This window comes from Panthera onca, chromosome C1 (genome assembly GCF_046562875.1).
Source record: "Panthera onca isolate mPanOnc1 chromosome C1, mPanOnc1 haplotype 2, whole genome shotgun sequence".
NCBI lineage: Eukaryota > Metazoa > Chordata > Mammalia > Carnivora > Felidae > Panthera > Panthera onca.
Genome location: NC_138346.1, coordinates 130,735,101 through 130,754,507, shown reverse-complemented (window position 1 = coordinate 130,754,507; position 19,407 = coordinate 130,735,101).

The window sequence follows — 19,407 nt, the reverse complement described above, 5'->3', positions numbered from 1 at the left end:
GTGGGAGATAAATAATAAATACTATAGCACTCATATCCTCTATTTCCTAATATTTTACCCTTCCTTATTTGGCAGTTACTGGCAGATAATAGGTGATTAATATATATTTGATAAGGGACTGATTAAATTGAATGCTCTCAATTGTTTAAAACATCACCTTACCTTTTCTCATGAGTGTTGAACTAAAACATTTCATGATTTCCTAGTCCACCAGAGTTATATTCCTGTTTAAGTTATTTTTTCCATTACATTTAGTGTAATACTGGTTTGGTTTTGTTTTGTGTGTGTGTTTGTTACAAATTTCTATGACCTTGTGAACCCTATCCAGAGTCCAATTAAGTAATTTAAACCATTCTATTGTTTGGAGACTTCTACGTGTCTTGTTGATTTTTTCTCCCAAATAAATTAGCATGCTTTTCTTTGAATATTTAAATTAGAAATTTCCATAAATCACTTACTCCTTATTACATGCATCAAACTTTATACAATCAGTAGCCATCATGACAAGTATCAAAAGGGATCAGAGCAGAGTGAAAAAGGATTTTTCTGCCTTTTCTAGGGCACTGTTCTGCATTCCACTTTGCTGTTGTCCCCACATCTTCTTCCATCCCAGAGAAAGACAGGTCTGCTCCTGCCCAGCCACCACCTCCCCAACTCCACTCGAGTACAGTGAGTATCTCCTTTCTAAGGGACTGGGAGTTCAGGGCATTTTCTCTTGCTTCCTTTTTTAACCTCTCTCCTCATGGTTCCTTCCTATCCAGTTGTCACTTTTCTTTTTTTTTTTTTTTTTTTTTTTTTTTGTTATTTTTATTTATTTATTTATTTATTTTTATTTTTTAATATATGAAATTTACTGTCAAATTGGTTTCCATACAACACCCAGTGCTCATCCCAAAAGGTGCCCTCCTCAATACCCATCACCCACCCTGCCCTCCCTCCCACCCTGCCCTCCCTCCCACCCCCCATCAACCCTCAGTTTGTTCTCAGTTTTTAACAATCTCTTATGCTTTGGCTCTCTCCCACTCTAACCTCTTTTTTTTTTTTTTTTTTTCCTTCCCCTCCCCCATGGGTTTCTGTTATGTTTCTCAGGATCCACATAAGAGTGAAACCATATGGTATCTGTCTTTCTCTGTATGGCTTATTTCACTTAGCATCACACTCTCCAGTTCCATCCATGTTGCTACAAAAGGCCATATTTCATTTTTTCTCATTGCCACGTAGTATTCCATTGTGTATATAATCCACAATTTCTTTATCCATTCATCAGTTGATGGCAGTTGTCACTTTTCAATACATATGTTACTTAAACTTCTTTGAGCTAATGTCTCTTAGTGGCATTTGACACTAATAATCAAATCCCCATAGTTAAAATATTTTCTTTCCTCATTTTCCTCTGACTCTCACTCTTCTTACACTCTTTCTACTTTATAGGCTACTTACCAGTTTCCTTTGTTGTTATCCATCCCTAAAGGTTAGGGTTGCCCTACATTCTATTTGGGGAACTCTTCTCTTCACTCCCATCCATGGATTCTCTGCCAGGCACCTTGCTTCCAGCACCAGTTCAATGTTGGTGCTTCTCCATTCTCAATGCCCCGGTCTTCCCCTCTCTCCTGAGCATCAGACAGATCTGTCCAATTGCTTACCAGACCTCTGAGTCGAATATCCCACAGAGCATAAAACTCTTGCCTGTATTACTTCTCTATGGCTCTTGTAACAAATTATCACAAATGCAGCAGCCTAAAATGACACAAATTTATTCTTTTACAGTTCTGGAGGTCAGAAGTCCTAAACTCAGTGTGTCCGCAAGGCTGTGTGTTCTTTCTGGGAGCTATAGGAGAGAATTTATTTCCTTACCTTTCCTGGCCTCCAGCTTTTTCTCACACCACTCCAACTTCTGCTTCCATCATTGTATCTCCTTCTCTGACTGTGACTTTTCTGCCTCCTTCTTCTTATGATTACATAGGGCCAACCCATACTGTCCAGGAAAATCTCTTTATCTCAAGGTCCTTAATTTATATATTTTTTAAGTTTATTTATTTATTTGGGGAGAGAGAGGGTGAGGGAGGGGCAGAGGGAGAAGGAGATAAAGAGAATCCAAATCAGGTTCCACACTGTCAGCACAGAGCCCAATGCAGGACTCAAATCCACCAACCCTGAGATCATGACCTGAGCTGAAACCAAGATTCAGATGCTTAATCACCTAAACCACTGAGGTGCCCCCTCAAAATCTTTAATTTATTTGCATCTGCAAAGTCCTCTTAGGCAATCAGGATGTGGCCCTCTTTGGGGTCCCAGTATCATGTCTACCATAATATACCGCATTGAACCACTTCTTCCCTCCAAACTTCCTCCAACACTGATTCTCAATGAATGACACTGCCATATAATGAGTTCTTCAACTCAGAAAAATCTTGGAGTCATCCTTGGTTCTTTGCTTTAATTTACTTGTTTGTTATACAGATTCAGTCACCAGTTTCTACTGATTTTATATTCTAAATATTTTTTAGGGGCGCCTAGGTGGCTCAGCCGGTTGGGCATCCGACTTCAGCTCAGGTCATGATCTCGTGGTTTGTGAGTTCAAGCCCTGCATCGGGCACTGTGCTGACAGCTCAGAGCCTGGAGCCTGCTTCGGATTCTCCCTCTGTGTCTCCCTCTCTTTTTCTGCCCCTCCCTGTTCACACTCTGTCTCTGTCTCTCTCTCTCTCAAAAATAAATAAACATTAAAAAAATTAAAAAAAAAAATTTTTAAACCAATTCAAATTTCTCCATCTTCAGTGTTGCTTACAAAAATCAGGCTATTATCACTTCTTGGCCTTTTCACAGCTCTCCCTGTAGGGTGCCTTTCATTACCTGTTCTATGTTCCTAAACATAATTCTGATTCTGTTAGTTCACTGCTTATCGCCATTTCCTTCAGAAGAAAAATCAAACTTAGCTTATATTATAAATTTAACGTTTCCCTCTTAAATTTTTTTAATGTTTATTTATTTTTCAGAGAGACAGAGACAGAATGCGAGTGGGTTAGGGGCAGAGAGAGAGGGAGACACAGAATCCCAAGCAGGCTCCAGGCTCTGAGCTGTCAACACAGAGCCTGACACGGGGCTCGAACTCACGAGCCGTGAGATCATGACCTGAGCCGAAGTTGGACGCTCAACTGACTGAGCCACCCAGGCACCCCTAGTGTTTCCCTCTTAAGCCTTATCTCTTGCTGTCATATCCCCATTTCCTGCTTCTCTACTGAACTCAAAAGTTGCATGAACTCTTCCAGCTCCATGTTACTCACGATGAAAGCTGTTCATTCTGTCTGGAATGCCTTGTCCTATCTGAATCCCTGAGTCATACTCGTGCCTCCTACCTATCCCCCCACTTTCATAACATTCACCCTTGAAAGTTTTCCTCTCTGTGTTCAAGCTGGTTGCCACCTTTCCTTTGTTCCGCATGCACATGAACTTTACCAATCTGGCATTATAAATAAACACAGGTTATACATAACCAAAGGTTCCTTATCTGTACCTCTCTTCACATTGTATGCTCTGGGAAGGCAGGACCTATGTCTGCCAAGGCTGTGGCTTATCCTTGTGGCTAGCACAGTGTTGTACAAGGGCTCACTATGCTTTGTGGAAGAAATGGGTTTGCAATAAACCTGTACCATTTCTGTGAGAGTTACTAAATATAACTGAAGAATTTGATACTGACCAACATTGTATGAACCATTTAGAGCCATTTCCATGAAACATTTAACATTTAAAATTCTTATTATATACAGAGAAAATCCAACTCAATTAATGTCTGTGAAAATCATACTGGGGACATGACACTCTGTCAGCTACTATCAAATGTACAAAATTCACTTAAATATCCTGAAAATGCTAACAAGAAAAATATGCTAGATATAAAAATAACAATGCAATATACAATAAGATGCATGTTTTAAGAAAAATCTCCACGGATGCACAACTACGCAAAAAAAGAAACTGTTATTGTAAAATGTTAGTGCATTTGGTCAGTCAATAGTCCAGGCTGTAAAGACCATTGCCCTGGAGGTGGAGCCCAGTATCACCATCAAAAAGATAAAGGACAATGGGAAGCCTGGGTGGCTCAGTCAGTTAAACATCTGACTTTGGCTCAGGTCATCATCTCACTGGTTGGTGAGTTTGAGCCCCACGTCAGGCTCTGTGCTGGCAGCTCAGAGCCTGGAGCCTGCTTCAGATTCTGGGTCACCCCCCCCCCCCCCGTCTCTCTGCCCCTTCCCCGCGCTGTATCTCTCTCTCTCTCTCTCTCTCTCTCTCTCTCTCTCTCTCAGAAATAAATATAAAAATTTTAAAGAAAGAAGATAAAGGACAAGATCCAGCATAGAGAGGACACCCCCTGAGTAGCAGAGGCTCAGCCCTCCAGAAACGCAGCAGGGACATGGCCACGTGTTTCTGACTGCAGCATCCAGTGTCAACTGCCCCAGGACCTACATCTGAAGAAGAGGTGGCTGTTCATTCTTCAAACTTGTGTTGACAGTGTCCAATGATGGTATTACGCTGCACTCTTGCCATTCACCCAACTTAAGTTTAGAAATGACCAGTTTCAGTCATAGCTGAACCTGTCCAAAATGTTATTAAAGGTTTTGCTGCATGGTTACAAACAAACCAACAAAGTACCCTGAGGAAATAAAGAGACAGTGTATTTTTCATCTTTTTTTTTTTAAAGCATAGCATCTCACTGGGACTTGGTATATATGTACTGAGAAGGAAATCTGGCAAAAGCAGATAAAAAAGGGGACCAGCCAGATGTCCAAGGCCAGATACTCCCCTTGCATGCTTTTGGCTTCTGTAATATTGCTTGCCTCCTGCATCCTCCAACTGCCCACATAGCACAAGCGATAAGTGCCCCCCTCCCCTGCCTTTTTTTTTCCTTTGAGCCCCTGCAATCCCACCCATAAAAGGAGACCAGCGCCAGGTCTCGGGGATCAGCCTTTGGAGGTGACTCTGTTGGGCCGGCACTGGTGCGAAATAAATTGTCTTTTCTGATTCCCCGAGCACATGTTGCTTGTCTCTTTCTGGGTGCCAAGTATTTGCTGTAACAGTATAAGCATTTTAAAACATGGCACCATAAATCTTTGATTCTTCCTCATCAATAAATGGGGTCATTGTCCCACGTCTTAGATCTAGACGGACTTGTGTCTGCTTAACCATAGAGTATAGCAAAAGTGATCCTATGTGACTTCTAAAGCTAAGAAACAAAAAGCCAAAAGCATCCTCCTAGTTCTCTTAGAATATTCAGTTTCTTGACTCTAATTCTTGGGATGTTCTTTCTCAGAACTCACTTGCCATGATATAAGAAAATTTGAGATACATGGAGATCGGTCCAGCTAAGACCAGACATTTGAGTGAGAGAGTTTCCAGATTGTTCAGCTCTCTGAGTCTTCCCACATGAGGCTCTCATAGTAGTGGCAAGAGACAAGTAATCCTCTGTGCCCTCTCCAAATTCCTGACTCATAAAAAATCTGTGCACATGATGAAATAGCCCCATTATTTTATAGTGCTGACTTTGAGGTGGTTTGTTATGCAATAATAGATAAGCAGCCCAAGGGTAGCTGCTCAAAAAGCATTTAAAGAAGAAAAAGAAGAGAAGGGAAGGAAGGGAAAAGAAGGAAGTTAAGAAAAAAGAGAAAGAAAGAGAAGACAGAGACAGGAATACAGAGACAGGGAGAATAGAGAAACAGACAGAAAGACACAGAGAGAAAGAAAAAAGAAAGGAAGGGAAGTAAGTTAGAAAAGCAGAAAGTTTGGAAGAAGAAAAGAAATCTCTAATTCAGAGAGAAGGAGAAAAAGAATTTTCTGAAAGGTAGGATTTAAGCTGGGACTTTGATTGATGGGTAAGACTTAGAGAGAGGGCTTTGTAAGAGAAAAAACATATCAAGTGGGTCAGTTAGGTGTCAGTCTAAAAAGCAAAGGCCACTTGATGTATATCAGATATGAAATGTTTAGCATAGGAACCAGAGGCTTAGACAACCAAGGGAAAAACTGGGATCAAAGGTCAAGAAAGCCACCAGCATTAGATGGAGATGGGGGAGTTCTCACAAGTGTGCTGGGCTGGGGGTGGGGAATCCTGCTCATTGAATCTCAATGCCTGGCTGCCACTGTGCTTGGAACATAATGACTTCGCCTTCCCTTATGCCTTCCTACTCTTGTATTAGTGTTTTTTCTTGGCAAACTATCCTATATCCATTCAGGGAAAGGAATTCTGGAAAAAGCATTTCCTGGCTTCCCCTCTGCCTTACAGAGGAAGTGATGGTGAGTTGACAGAGGGCCATCAGCACACCAGGCAAGTAAGTGCTAGTAAGTCAGACATCAGTGTGGACACAGGTCACCCTTAAAAAATAGGAAATTCCCACTTTAACTGGATTTTTTGGTGGAAGATAAGAATCAGAAAGTAGGTTGGAGCCAGATGTGTACTTTTTTTTTTCCCTGTGGGAACTAGGAGGAAGAAAACACACAGCATAGGAAAGAAGAACTGGGAGAGAAACTGCAGAATAATAACTAATAAATAGGATTCGGTGATTGCTCATGTTGGGGCTAAAACCTGGGATTCCAACCTAGGATGCTGGGCTACAGAAAGTTTTACTTTTCCTACTAAGGCAGTGGTTCTCTAAATTTCAGATTTTTCATCTACTATCCTGAAGATTTTTGTTAAAATCCATGTACTGTCCATAGTATTGATCATTTAATTTAAATACCATGATTTTAAATCAGTAATTCTGTTACAAGGAAGATTGACATCCTGGTCCAAAATGGCACACGTGTATCACCCAGTAAAATGGAAGGTATCAGTGTGAACCATCCTGAGTCTGATGGCCTGATGACTCCTGACACTCCATGCAAATAGAAATTGTTTTCTTTCTTAGCAGAGGGAAATAAATGGTAACAAACTGTGACCATTAAGCAAGCTACACCAAGATTTATGCCTCCTTTTCCAAAGACAAACTATACAGATAATGCATCAAGGAAAGAAAACGTGTACTATTTGGGGGAAAATCCTAGAAGAAAGTTTCTTAACCATAAACTGTACTTTCTTATTTTTTAATACTTATAATAGTGAATAGAAAGCCACTTGCTTCCAGTGGAAACACTGGCTGTCACTGTGACTCTACTAAAATGAAACTAGAGAATTGTGTTGGGACATCACCCAAGCATGTAGATTCTGCCTCCAGGGGGTTAATAAAGGCTGTTAGTCTGCCATTGCCTGATCATGCCCATTTATCAGGCTGTGGATTGAATATCCACCCCACTTTAGTTCAGAGGCCCTGCTGAAGTCATCCCACCTTTGATCAGAGAATTAAAGTACTGCAATACTGTAGCCATGTTGTTCAGCATTGTCTTGGAGAGAGAGAGAGAGAGAAAAAAAAGGAGGCTAAATACAAAGAAAAAATTTTAACTGGTGTGTGTCTCTTTTCTATGCCCATCTCCCTGAAACTGAAAGAATAAAAGGAGAGCTTAGCTCAGAAAGGGAAGAGAAATCTGGTCTGGGGGAGTCCTAAAATAACTATAAAAGCAAAATATTCTTGTTGAACTCTGGCTAGATGTTTTTACCTGTGAAGGTTTTGTCTCCGAGATCTGCTCATCCTTTCTCTCTAAAAAAAAGAAAAAAAGAAAAACAAAGGTGATTATCAAGTGCCACACAAGCATAAGGTCATACCAACATCAAATATAATATTCTGGCTCTCTTTGCTGTAATCAGACGTCTGAAAGAAAATTGTAAAGGAATACTCTGTGAGACAGTTGTGCTTAATGTTGTAGGAAGAACGTGATCAATTTTCTTGTTGTTGATCTTGGTGTTATTGTTTTGAGGGAAAGGTAGGAGATAATTCCAGAAGCAGTAAGAACAATCCTTGGTGTCAGGGAGTTCATTTTAGAAAGCTATTATAGAAATAAAGCAGGAAGGAGATAAAAGTCTAACTTACTAGTAATTGAAAACTTGGTGGGATCATCTGAAAAACTTTTAGGAAGTGATATGGTAGAAGTGAGACAGGATTTGAGGATGGCACAGAGGATTCTAGGTTAGAGGCTATTTATTTACTGATTGATTGATTTTTAAAGTTTATTTTCTTTATTTTGAGAAAGAGAGAGAGAGCATAGACATGGCAGAGAAAGAGGGAGAGAGAGAGAATCCTAAGCAGGCTCCACACTGCCAGCATGGAGCCTGATGTAGGGTTTGAACCCATGAACTGGGAGATCATGATCTGAGCTGAAATCAGATGTTTAACTAACTGAGCCACCCAGGCACCCTTAGATTAGAGGCTATTTAAACAATGATGTTGCCAACGCAAACTAAGATTATAGGAAACCGAACAAATTTTGTTTTGGACAGAGGGGGTTAAGATAAGTTTCTGTTGGAGCTGAAGTACATGTAGAACACCTTTTTGGATATATCCAGGAGGCAGCTAATACGCTGAGCTTGGATGTGCTCAGATCTAGTGATAGAGATTTGGAAATCAACACTCTGTGCTACTTGTACTCACAGAAGTAAATGAAGTACTCCACGAAGGCATGACAAAGCAAAACCTCAAGAAGACCAAAGGCAGATTTCTTGGTTACATCCTACATATAAGGAGACACCGGGGGAAAGGGGAGCAGCCAAAGAGCAGAGAGGCAGGAGAACCACAGATGCAGGTGACACTGTCAAAAACAAAATGGTAGAAAACAAATCGGCTGAAAATCGGTAACCCAGAAAAGAAGAAATAAAGGTTGGTGAGATACTGAGAAGACAGGGAACAGGATCAGAGTTTAATTCCCGTGATACCTGCTTTTTCCCCTTGTGGTTCTACAAGCTGTCGTGCTATTTCATTCACTTTGTATTTCAAACCTGCTGGCTACTCTGGAGGAAGCCCCTTCCCTTCCATCTTCCTCTTGGTTAACTCCTGCTCATACTCACCCTTGCCCACGCACTACCCCCACCCAAAGGGCTGCTTTTGCACTTCCAATGTCCTCTAATAAAACACATGTCATCCTCTATTATACATTTCATTTAATACCCTGTAGTACTGACACACTTCTCTGTCTTCTCAACAACAATCCGAGCGAGCGCTTGAGAGTAAGGATACTACACCTGCTTCTGAATGGGGCAGTACTTGGTACACTGTAGATGCTTCTAGATCACACATCACAGCCTCTTGATCAGCAATGAGAGAATCTAGCCCAAGGAGGCTCATCTCAAACAAGTTTGATAGTATTAATTGGAGGTGAAGGAGGACTTAAGCAAATACAATTAGGAAAAATTATAGCTTATCGGTGAAGTGTGCATGGTGAGTGGGCTTGTAGGCAGAGAGACAAAAATGACTAATTGCCTCATTTTCACATCTAATGCAATGTTACCTAGTTATTTGACCACCAGATTCTGGGAACATCCCATAATCAGTGTATTTCTTCTCTGCCCTTAATTTGAGCTTCTAAGTTTTCCTTGGCCCTCTCACTCCTGGCTGGCAGCCCTAAAATATCCCACTGTCTGATGGGATGCTGCTTAGCACATAAATCAGTGACACTTTTGTCTCCCAGCATGAAGACTATGAAGAGTTTACTCTTTGAAGAACCTCAAAGTGAACTGGAGAGATCAATGGGTCTCACTTCCAAGGAAGCGAATGATTTTTTACCTATACTAGTTTGCTGCTAGATTTTTTTTAAGATAGCCAGGCAGAGAGCCTCCCAACCATTCTCAGTGTGAACTGTATGATAACCACATAGGACAGAAAATATAGATGGTTTAATTCTGTTCTTCTTGAAGGTGACCTAACAAAACATTTCAGTGAAAGTTTAGGGACCAAAACTTCTAGTCAGTTCCAGTCATCTCAAGAAGTATATGCTATACTTCTGTAAATGTCAGATGCTATGCTGACCTCTGAGAATAAGGTAGCCGTGAACTTTCCTTCATGCTCCTTACCATCTAGTAGAGAACTCTGATGAAAGTTTAATTATAAAGTAAGCAAACAAACACAAATAAATGACAACATGAAGGACAAAATGCTTCTAACATATTAATTTAGTGGCTGAATATTCTTCTCTTAAAAAAAGCAGAGTTCTGGGGTTCTTAGGTGACTCAGTCGGTTAAGTGTCCACCTCTTCCGTTCAGGTCATGATCTTGTGGCTTGTGAGTTCGAGCTCTGCATCGGGCTCTGTGCTGACAGCATGTAGTCTGCTTGGGATTCTGCCTCCCTCTCTTTCTGCCCCTCCCCCGCTTGCTCTCTATCTCTCTCTCTCAAAATAAATAAAAATAAACTTTAAAAAATTGTTTAAAAAGAATCAGAGTTTTAAATTTCCTTACAGATTCCATCAACTCTAAAAATCTTAGGGGCACCTGGGTGGCTCAGTCGGTTAAACGTCCGACTTCAGCTCAGGTCACGATCTCGCAGTCCGCGAGTTCGAGCCCCGCGTGGGGCTCTGGGCTGATGGCTCAGAGCCTGGAGCCTGCTTCCGATTCTGTGTCTCCCTCTCTCTCTGCCCCTCCCCCATTCATGCTCTGTCTCTCTCTGTCTCAAAAATAAATTTAAAACAGTTAAAAAAAATTAAAAATCTTAGTGAAGTATAAAGATTTAAAGATTATCATTCACAGGTTTTTCTTTCCATTGGCAAGAAATGCTCTTATTACAGCAAGAGCACTGTGGAAAGAATCCTCAACCTCACCTGTCCCTTCATTAACTTACCCTCAGGTTTCTAAAATGCCAATATGATCACATTATTCTCCTGCTCATGCATTTTCAGTGGGTTAATGTTAGCCACAGAATGAGCCCAGGTTCTTTTAAGTGGTCTGTGGGTTTTCTTGTGTTTTTGTCATCCAGCCACTGACTATGGCCTTTCAGCCCTATTTCTACCAAATAGCCCTACCATCTTGATGCATACACCACACATATACAAACACTTTATGCTCCACACTGTAAAACCAAGAGTTCTCAAAACATACTACGATGGCCTTTAAGTCCAACTTGCACAAATTTTCCTGTTGCCTGGAAGCCGCCCCCTACCATTCCTACTTCCTCCCTTGCTGCAGTAACTCCTCCTTCCTTCAAGACATAGCTCCTATGTCCTTCCATAGCAGTAGGTGGTGAAAGAGTTCCTTCTCCATCTTAATGCTATTTGTGCTCCTGTGGCAACCATCACTTGCTTCTGTGTCAGCATTTGCTGCACTGGGTTTATTCATGTGTCTCTTCTACTAGGTAGACTCTAAGGGCCTTAAAAACAGAGACTGTTTATTAGAGTTATTTTCCTATCCCGAGAGCATAAACCAACGGCCGGTGTATGGTAGTACTCAACATACATTTACCGATAAATGCATTTATCCACAATAAACCTGTGCCATTGACAGTAATAGATATTTCACACAAAGCAATGACGCTTAAGTAAAAGAGCAAGTAATAAAAGAACGTTATTTTAAGCGAATTTGGCAGGGACTGGAATTCTATTTCTATAAAAGCTGTCATGTATCACAGTTTAACCCAGGGGTCTAATAGATGTAATCCTGTTTCGGGGGAGTACTACAAAGCATCAGTAAATAGCAAGTACTTTAAAAAAAAATTGTTATCGAGATAAACTGATTTTAAATGCCCTGGTCTTATGTGCCTGTACATTATCCTACAGACTCACATTTGGATGGCCCTTTAAATAATGCCATTTCTAAACACAAGCCTGCAAAACACTAAGCTGAGAATTTCTAGATGAAACCACTTTTACAGCAAACTTAAAAACTTATAGAGTTTTCCTGTTTTAATTAAAAAATATATATTTCACAATAATCTCATGATGGCTTGCACTCAGACTGCAACCTATAATAGTCTCTGATTTTTATGGCTGGTTTTCTGTGGCATATCTGATGTACAATGAAGTCTTAAATGCTTGCTTAATAAGAAATTTTAAATACAGATTATGTGATTCCTCCTTGCAACACTTTCTGCTTAATGCCCTTGTTCTGCAGGAGACTTCATTAACATGTGCCCTGCTCTTGTCCTCCAAGCCCTCATTGCTTCAGACAAGCATGGGTTTAATTGAGAGAAAACCAAGCTGTAACTGTGACTCAGGTGTGAAGGCTGTTTCTCTCGGCAAATTAAATCCAGTGGAATGACTGAGTGTTCCTTTCCATACCCTTCTGATAGATTTAATACTGCATATTAATTGTTGTTCTCATATCCTCCTCTATGGGATTGTTTTCCCCGGGATCCTAGTGAGGGTGATTGATGTTCATATAAATTTGATGGTTTCATATAGAGAAAGAAAAAGTAACATGTGCTAGTAAAAACACTAGTTTATAAGAACTTAGAGCAACCTAAATATTAATACAATATTAACACATGCTTTTGCAGATGTAAAAGGAAAAACTTTGGTTAATAAAATTCAAAGGTGAAAATCAGAAAAAAAAACCTGTTTTTTTAGGTATAGTTTGTAATATCTTATCTTTGTGACATACAAACTGATGTGTCTTTTGGTTTACCAGTTAACCCAATTGGCAAGAATTCTTTGACCGTGTTCATAGTGACGCTAAAACAATTAAGGAGAAAATGAAGATTTTAGAGTGTATGTTTCCAATATCCCCTCATCCTCATGCTGAACTGTCAGGTTCTTCAGGACAGGAGCGGGCTATGCCTGCATCACCCAGAGGCTCCTTATGTGTTTCTCGAGCTTGAACCTCACTGTAACATATTTAAGTTTACTTAGTACAAGTGTAAAGATATCATTTTTTAAATCAACCCTCATTTTTCTTTCTCACCAATTTCTTTATAATTTTTTTTCTCATTATTGGGCACTTTTTTCCATAAACAGCCTCAAATCCTTTCTAAAATAAGGCAGAACACACACACACACACACACACACACACACACACACAAATGAAATGAAGAAAGAAAGCTAACTCAACATTTTCACAGAGAAAGAAAAAACTAATTGTAAGTTTACTTTATAATTATATTTCTAGTTTATTTTATATTATTGGAGTCTCGTTTAACTGAAAGTTTCTGCTTTGGGCAGCTTATAGTTTATGTAAAATTACTTTGCTAAACTGGACTTTTAAGGGTGAAGCAAGTTCACTTGTGAAATCCAACCACATCTTTATTAACTAAAGGCCATAATGAAGGCTGAATTTCTTGCTGAAAAAAAAAAATTATCTTGGGTATAGATGCTAATCTAAAGCCTACTTCATGAATTTGCTTATTTTTTCTGTTCCCTTCAGACATTAGCCGGCCAAAGCCATTACACATACATTAATTACACCAATTAGTCCCAACTGCACATACACATACATTCCAGATTTGATTATCTGAGCTAAAAGAAGTGGTTAGGCATGGCACAAATAATACAAATGAGCAAAAAATTCAAATCCCATGTACATTGAACTAATGAGTGTATTATATATTTTTGGTATAACTCAGTTACCTTATTATGCTTTCTTAATTCAACAATGTAATTACCTTAAATTTTCTTATTCCATCCAGGTAATGATAGGGAGAGCAGACCTAGATTTATAACAGGCATTGGGAAAGCCAGCCTACTACAATTTAAGGATTTGGTCATAGTCTTCTCTTTCTTCTTTATTTTCAAATATGTATTTTTTACCTAGCTGGACATCCTCCATACTGTTGCTTAAACTCTCTCCCATGTCCAGCACACAGGGATTATCCTCACAAGCATAATAGTAAGCATTCATTCATTCATTCCCTGGGATTAAGAGAGGCTGGAAGGAGGCTAGTCCCTACCTTAGAACAATTCCAGCGTTTATTTCCTTGGAGTTTGGGGAGTTCATTACTTTTTTTGAGTTGACCTTCATAGCATTCTGCTAGTTTTGATCACCCTGTGTAAGACAGTATAGTGTAATGCGGTGTAACTCAAACTTTAGTGTGCAAAACAAAACAATTTGAGGAGTTTGTTTAAACACAGATTGCTGGCCTCTCGCCCCCAGGGTTTGTGATTCAGTATGTCTGGGATGAGGTTCAATAATTTGCATTATTACCAAAGTTCTGAGGTGATACCGATGCTGTTAGTCTGGGGACCCCACTTTGAGAATCACTCTAGTGTAATGGTTAAGAATGCAGCTTCATGGGGTGCCTGGGTGGCTCAATCAGTGGCCGACTCTTGATTTCAGCTGTCATGATCTCATGGCTGGTGAGTTCAAGCCTGCTTGGGATTCTCTCTCCCTCTCTCTCTGCGCCTCCCGCCCGCATCGTGCTTTCTCTCTGTCTCTAAAAATAAATGAATAAACTTTAAAATATAAATTAAAAAATAAGTAAATAAAAAGACTGTACCTTCATGAGTTTAAACCCAGTTCCAGCATAACAAGCTGTATGACCTAGGACAATAGGAAACCTGTAACCTGAAGGTAATTATACCAACTTACTTCATAAAATCATTTTGGTGATTAAATGATTTATACATTGAAAATGCTTACAATGATGTGTGGTACCTAGTAAGTAGTAAGTGCTAATTTTTATTATTGGTACTGTTGCTGTTGTTATTTACAAACACAGGTTATCCAGAATTATTGTAAATGATTTAACGCTAAAAAACAAGAACAAAATGGCTTTCTTGGAAACACTTGGCTGAACATGGGACGCTGGAAGAAAAGGAATGTTGATAGGCTAACCCCTCAGAGTTACATAGAGAAGAAGATTCTGGGAAGCACGTGGGCCTTGACATATTACACCAGATAATCACAGGACAGGAGGAGAGTGCATGATAGAGGTGAGAGAAAGGGCAGTAGGGTGAAAGCCTGATTTTTCTCTGAGGTACAGATGTTAGGCTCACATTAAGTGTTCAGTAAATATGTGTCATATGTCTGATATTTGTTTATTTAGGCTCTGAGTCAGAATTGAGTGTATGAACATGAGCAAAAACAGATATGCTCTCTGTTCTCCTACAGCTTAAAATTTAGTATAAAAAAAATCATAAAAGTCCATGTAAAAAAGCAAATGTCACTGGTGCCAAATGAAGAGGGTCTTACTGCTTTTGAGATGTTAGGTGACACTTCTCTGAAAAGCAAGGGATTGAGCTGAGGTCTGAAGGACAGCATGGGCAGGAGTACAGTTGTAACCCACAAACATTGCAAGTTAAGTCATAGAAATTTCTCAATTACTGAAATGAATTGATAGATGATAAATAGATGAATAGATGCTAGATAGATGGATGAATGATGTTGAATCAATGCCTATTATTAATTAATGATTATGTGTGAAAGTTACAGAAAACTCAACTTTTCAGGGTCCTAAATCAATAGGAAATCATTTTTCTTAGGTAAAAGAAGTCTGGGGAAAGGATATTGCCGAAGTTGGTTCAGTGGCTCAACCTTTCCGGGACACATGGCTCTGGAATTACCTGGGCTGTTGCATCTCGAAGGCCACCTCTTGGTCTCAAGATAAATGCTATATTCACAGCAGAAAAGGGGTAGGTTCCTGGTAGTTCTCCACTCCCCCCAAAACATATTTCTTCCTGAGTATCATAGGTCAGAATCGATTCACCAATAACCCCAGAGGCAAGCCAGACTGGAAAGTAACAAAAGCAATTGTCTTGATTTCCTTAGTTAACCTAAGGACCCCCTTCACCAGGAGGGCTGTGGGTACAAAGCCAACATCTTGTTACCTAGGAAGAAGGAACAACTAACAGTTTCTGCTACAAAAACATACATAATTTTGGTTTCTGGGTGCATTTATAGTTATTGGGTTGTAAATCTGAGAGTTTGGTGAACATAACAATAAAAATTGATGTATGTCTGGCTGTCTTTTAGCCTGGGTTGGTAGAATTTCCAAAGCCCACAGAAACATTCATTAAGGCTTTTTTTTTCCAGAATGATGATTATTTTGATACTATGAAGTGGAATTCTCTTTTGCTCCTTGTGGAAGGAGGGAACAAGCAATCAATAGGAAATTGAATATTTATTGGAAATAAATGATAATTTTTTGGAAAAGCTCAAAATAATTTAGAATTTACTATTCACTGGTGCAAAAGATTGTGGAAAACTTAAGCATATCAGTGAATTGTTTTGAAATGAAAATCAACATTTTCTACCTTTCCATTTATGTTTTAATTAAACAATTCTGTCTAAATATAACATTTTGGTCATTTGGGGGGAAGAACACTGAGAAAGCAATTTTACTGTCCAAATTATTGAAGTTGTTTTTACTTCAAAAATAACTCAAGATAGAGTTGACTTTTATTTATTTATTTATTTATTTAGGTTTTTCTAAAGTTGTTATTTACTTATTTTGAGACACAAGAGAGGGGCAGAGAGGAAGAGAAAGACAGAGAATCCCAAGCAGGCTCTGCATGGTCAGCACAGAGACTGATGCAGGGCTAGAACTCATAAGATCATGACCTGAGCCAAAATCAAGAGTGAAATGCCTATCCAACTGAGCCACCCAGGCGTCCAAAGATAGAGTTGACTTTTAAATATACTTTTATTTTTTATTTTAAACCTGGTAGTGACTTTTTTTTTTAATCACATGGGCATTTGGGTAAACATTTCCCTTTTTTTTTTTTTTTTTTGTAAATGGTAGATATTTAGCATATTTGAATTTTGAATTTTTTGAATCTTAAATGGTTTTCAGTGTATTGTTTTTTGTACTGTCCTAATTTTTTCCTATTCATTTTTTAAAAGAATTTCAAGCTCAAGTATCCTCTTCAATAGAAGGTGGTATTTCTGACCTACCACCAGCCTCAGGTCCTTTGCCTCATAGACCCAGAGGCAAGGAGCAGATAAGCAATCACTCCTCACTCCGGCTTCCTTTTCTGCAATCTCTTTCTCATAGGGATCTTCACACCATGTTGCCTTGATAGGCTTACTTCTTTTGTTCAGTATCAAATAGTATTTGTGTCAGTCTTGCTACAAGTCAGACCACATTTGCTGTCTTTCCTCTTCCCTTAGCTCCTTTGACTGCAAGAATGTGTCTCATTTATCTCCCTTAACCCTACTACCCGCACACATGGGAGAGAGAAGCGGCAGAGAAAGAGTTGTAGAAATAAAGTTACAAAAGTCAGGAGCAGAGTGACCCTTAACATAAAATGTCAGCTGCAAAAGTGATAGATGAAGAATGATGATAAAAATAAACTGCTAAGAAGATGTCCACTTTTGCTTTCTTTATGACCTAAGTAATCAAGCCCAGAATAAAAGAATGTAGCCAGTTCACTGGGCAATGGCAAAAAGAAAGCTTTTAGACACTGGACCTTTTAAAAGAACAAATATGTGAACTGAGCTCTGTCTCTATAGTCAAAAAACCTTCCTCATTTTAATTAGAAAGTATAATGGGGTGGGGGAGATATAAAGAGAAGGAATAGAGTTTAATATTTATAGGGAAAGATGAGGAGAAAATGTGAAAGGTCTTAATAGTTAGCCCTAATGTGCACAGAATTGTGTACAAAAGGATATAAAGAAAAGTTATTAATAAATAACTCAAATGACTGTCAGCTGTAGAATTATTGAATAAATTAGGGTATATCTGATGAGGGAGCTTGGGGCAGGCTGAGGGCAAAATGCAGGCTGGCACCCGACCCCCCACAGGTGGGATCTGTGTGATATTCCTTGGACACTGCTGGCTACAAGAACAAAGGAAAGAGGTCTAAGTGCTTGCCATGGTGATGTGGGAAACTAAGGCAAATTAAAAATTAAATTCCCTTACTGCCTACAGCCCATAGACAAGTCCTTGAAACCGGCAGTGACCTCCCTCTAGGAGCTCAGTTGCCTGGATGATGGCACTTTGCTAGGGGCAAAAAAGAACCCTGGCTTAACATTACCCCAACCTCGAGGATCCTGTAAGTCAACTTCCTTTATCTCAACTGCCCCAAAATACATGCTGGCAATCATACTCCAAGCTTATGGCCCCCCAATATACATCTGAAGGGTCTCATGACTGAGGTTTTATTAAATGGTGTTTCCCTAGCAACAGCTAGTCCCTTAAGGTCCTGGAAACCTTGCTTCCAAAATTCTATACAGACTTACTCTATCCCTGACCACCCCCCCCCCCCCCGCCCACCTGAAGGTATATAATGAGTTACCCATCATGATCCCAGCGTCTTTGTACCAAAGACGTCTTCCAGAATTCTTTCTTGGCTGTCGGCTCCAGACCACCCCACCATCACCCCAAAACTTCATCATATCCATAAAATGAAAAACTACTGAGTGACTAGAAAAAAAATTATATATACACACACACACTCACCTGTATGCACACACATACACACACACTCACATATGCCTCACATATATGTCAGGCTTTGTAACATTTAATCCTCATAGCCACGTTATAGGTAAGATACTATCATCATCCCTATTTTAAAGATGATGAACCTAAAGCACAGATGTGTCAAGTCACCTGTTCAAAGTCACACAGCTCATAAGTGGAAGAACTGGGATTCACACCTGGGCAGCTCCATTCTTAAGCCCTGAGTGATCCTTGAAGCGAGATACTCAAAACTCACCATTAAATGAAAAGAAAAGTTCGCTGAACAGGAGGGGGTATGCTGATGGTCCCATTTTTGTAAATGTAATATAGAGCTACAAAGAAAGAGTAGAACCGAATCAAAAGCTAAAGAAGAAAATGAGGCAATCTAAAGCTCTCTGGCACATCCCCAACTAATTATAAAACGCATTAAATTGTGTTAGGGAGATGGAACATTCCGAAATTCCTCTAAAGCATTTGGCTCGCTCTGAAATGCCCCTTCCGCTGTAAGAGAAGATCCTTTCGTATCCCCTCTACTGACCCGCTTGATTGTGTCAGCTCTATTAGAAAGCTGCTTCTCACTAATCCAAGTTGACTTTTTATTAGCCACTTATACCTGAAGCACTAGACACATGACAATTTTAGGGTTTCGAAGGTGAGGTCACTTAGATCTAGGCAGACTCAGATCTCGGCCGTGACCAAAAAAGACAGCATTCGAACTTGACGTTTAGCTTAACCGGTGCACTTTTCACCACCTGCTTTTAATTCTTTTGCGAGGAGAAAACTAGGGAGAATAGAACAAATCCAGTGACCCCAAGCAAGTGAGGGGGAATAAGAGAGCAGCTCTTTGCAATATAGGATTTCTCTCCAGTGGTATGTGGGCGTGAACTAAAAGATAAAAGTGCCAAGGTCAGCCCACAGCTCCAGGGGTCCTCTCCCAAGATGCCCAGCCGGGGATAATTACCCTCACACTGGAAAATTACCTACTTTGTCCCTCAGGCGCAGAGACAAAATAAATCAAAGCACTTGCCAGGCCTGGGTTTGTCAGCCTGCCACTTTTCTGTTTTTAGTGTTTCACATTCTCTGAGTGATTTATTTATCTGTGTAAATTTCGAAAGTAATTCATTAATATTAGAAAAAGGCTGGGACTTGCTCTTCAGTGGGGGAGGGCTTTGGAACAGGGAGAGCCATTTGTTGATGTATTCAGTCTTTGTCTCCACCCTGCCAAGGGCATCACAC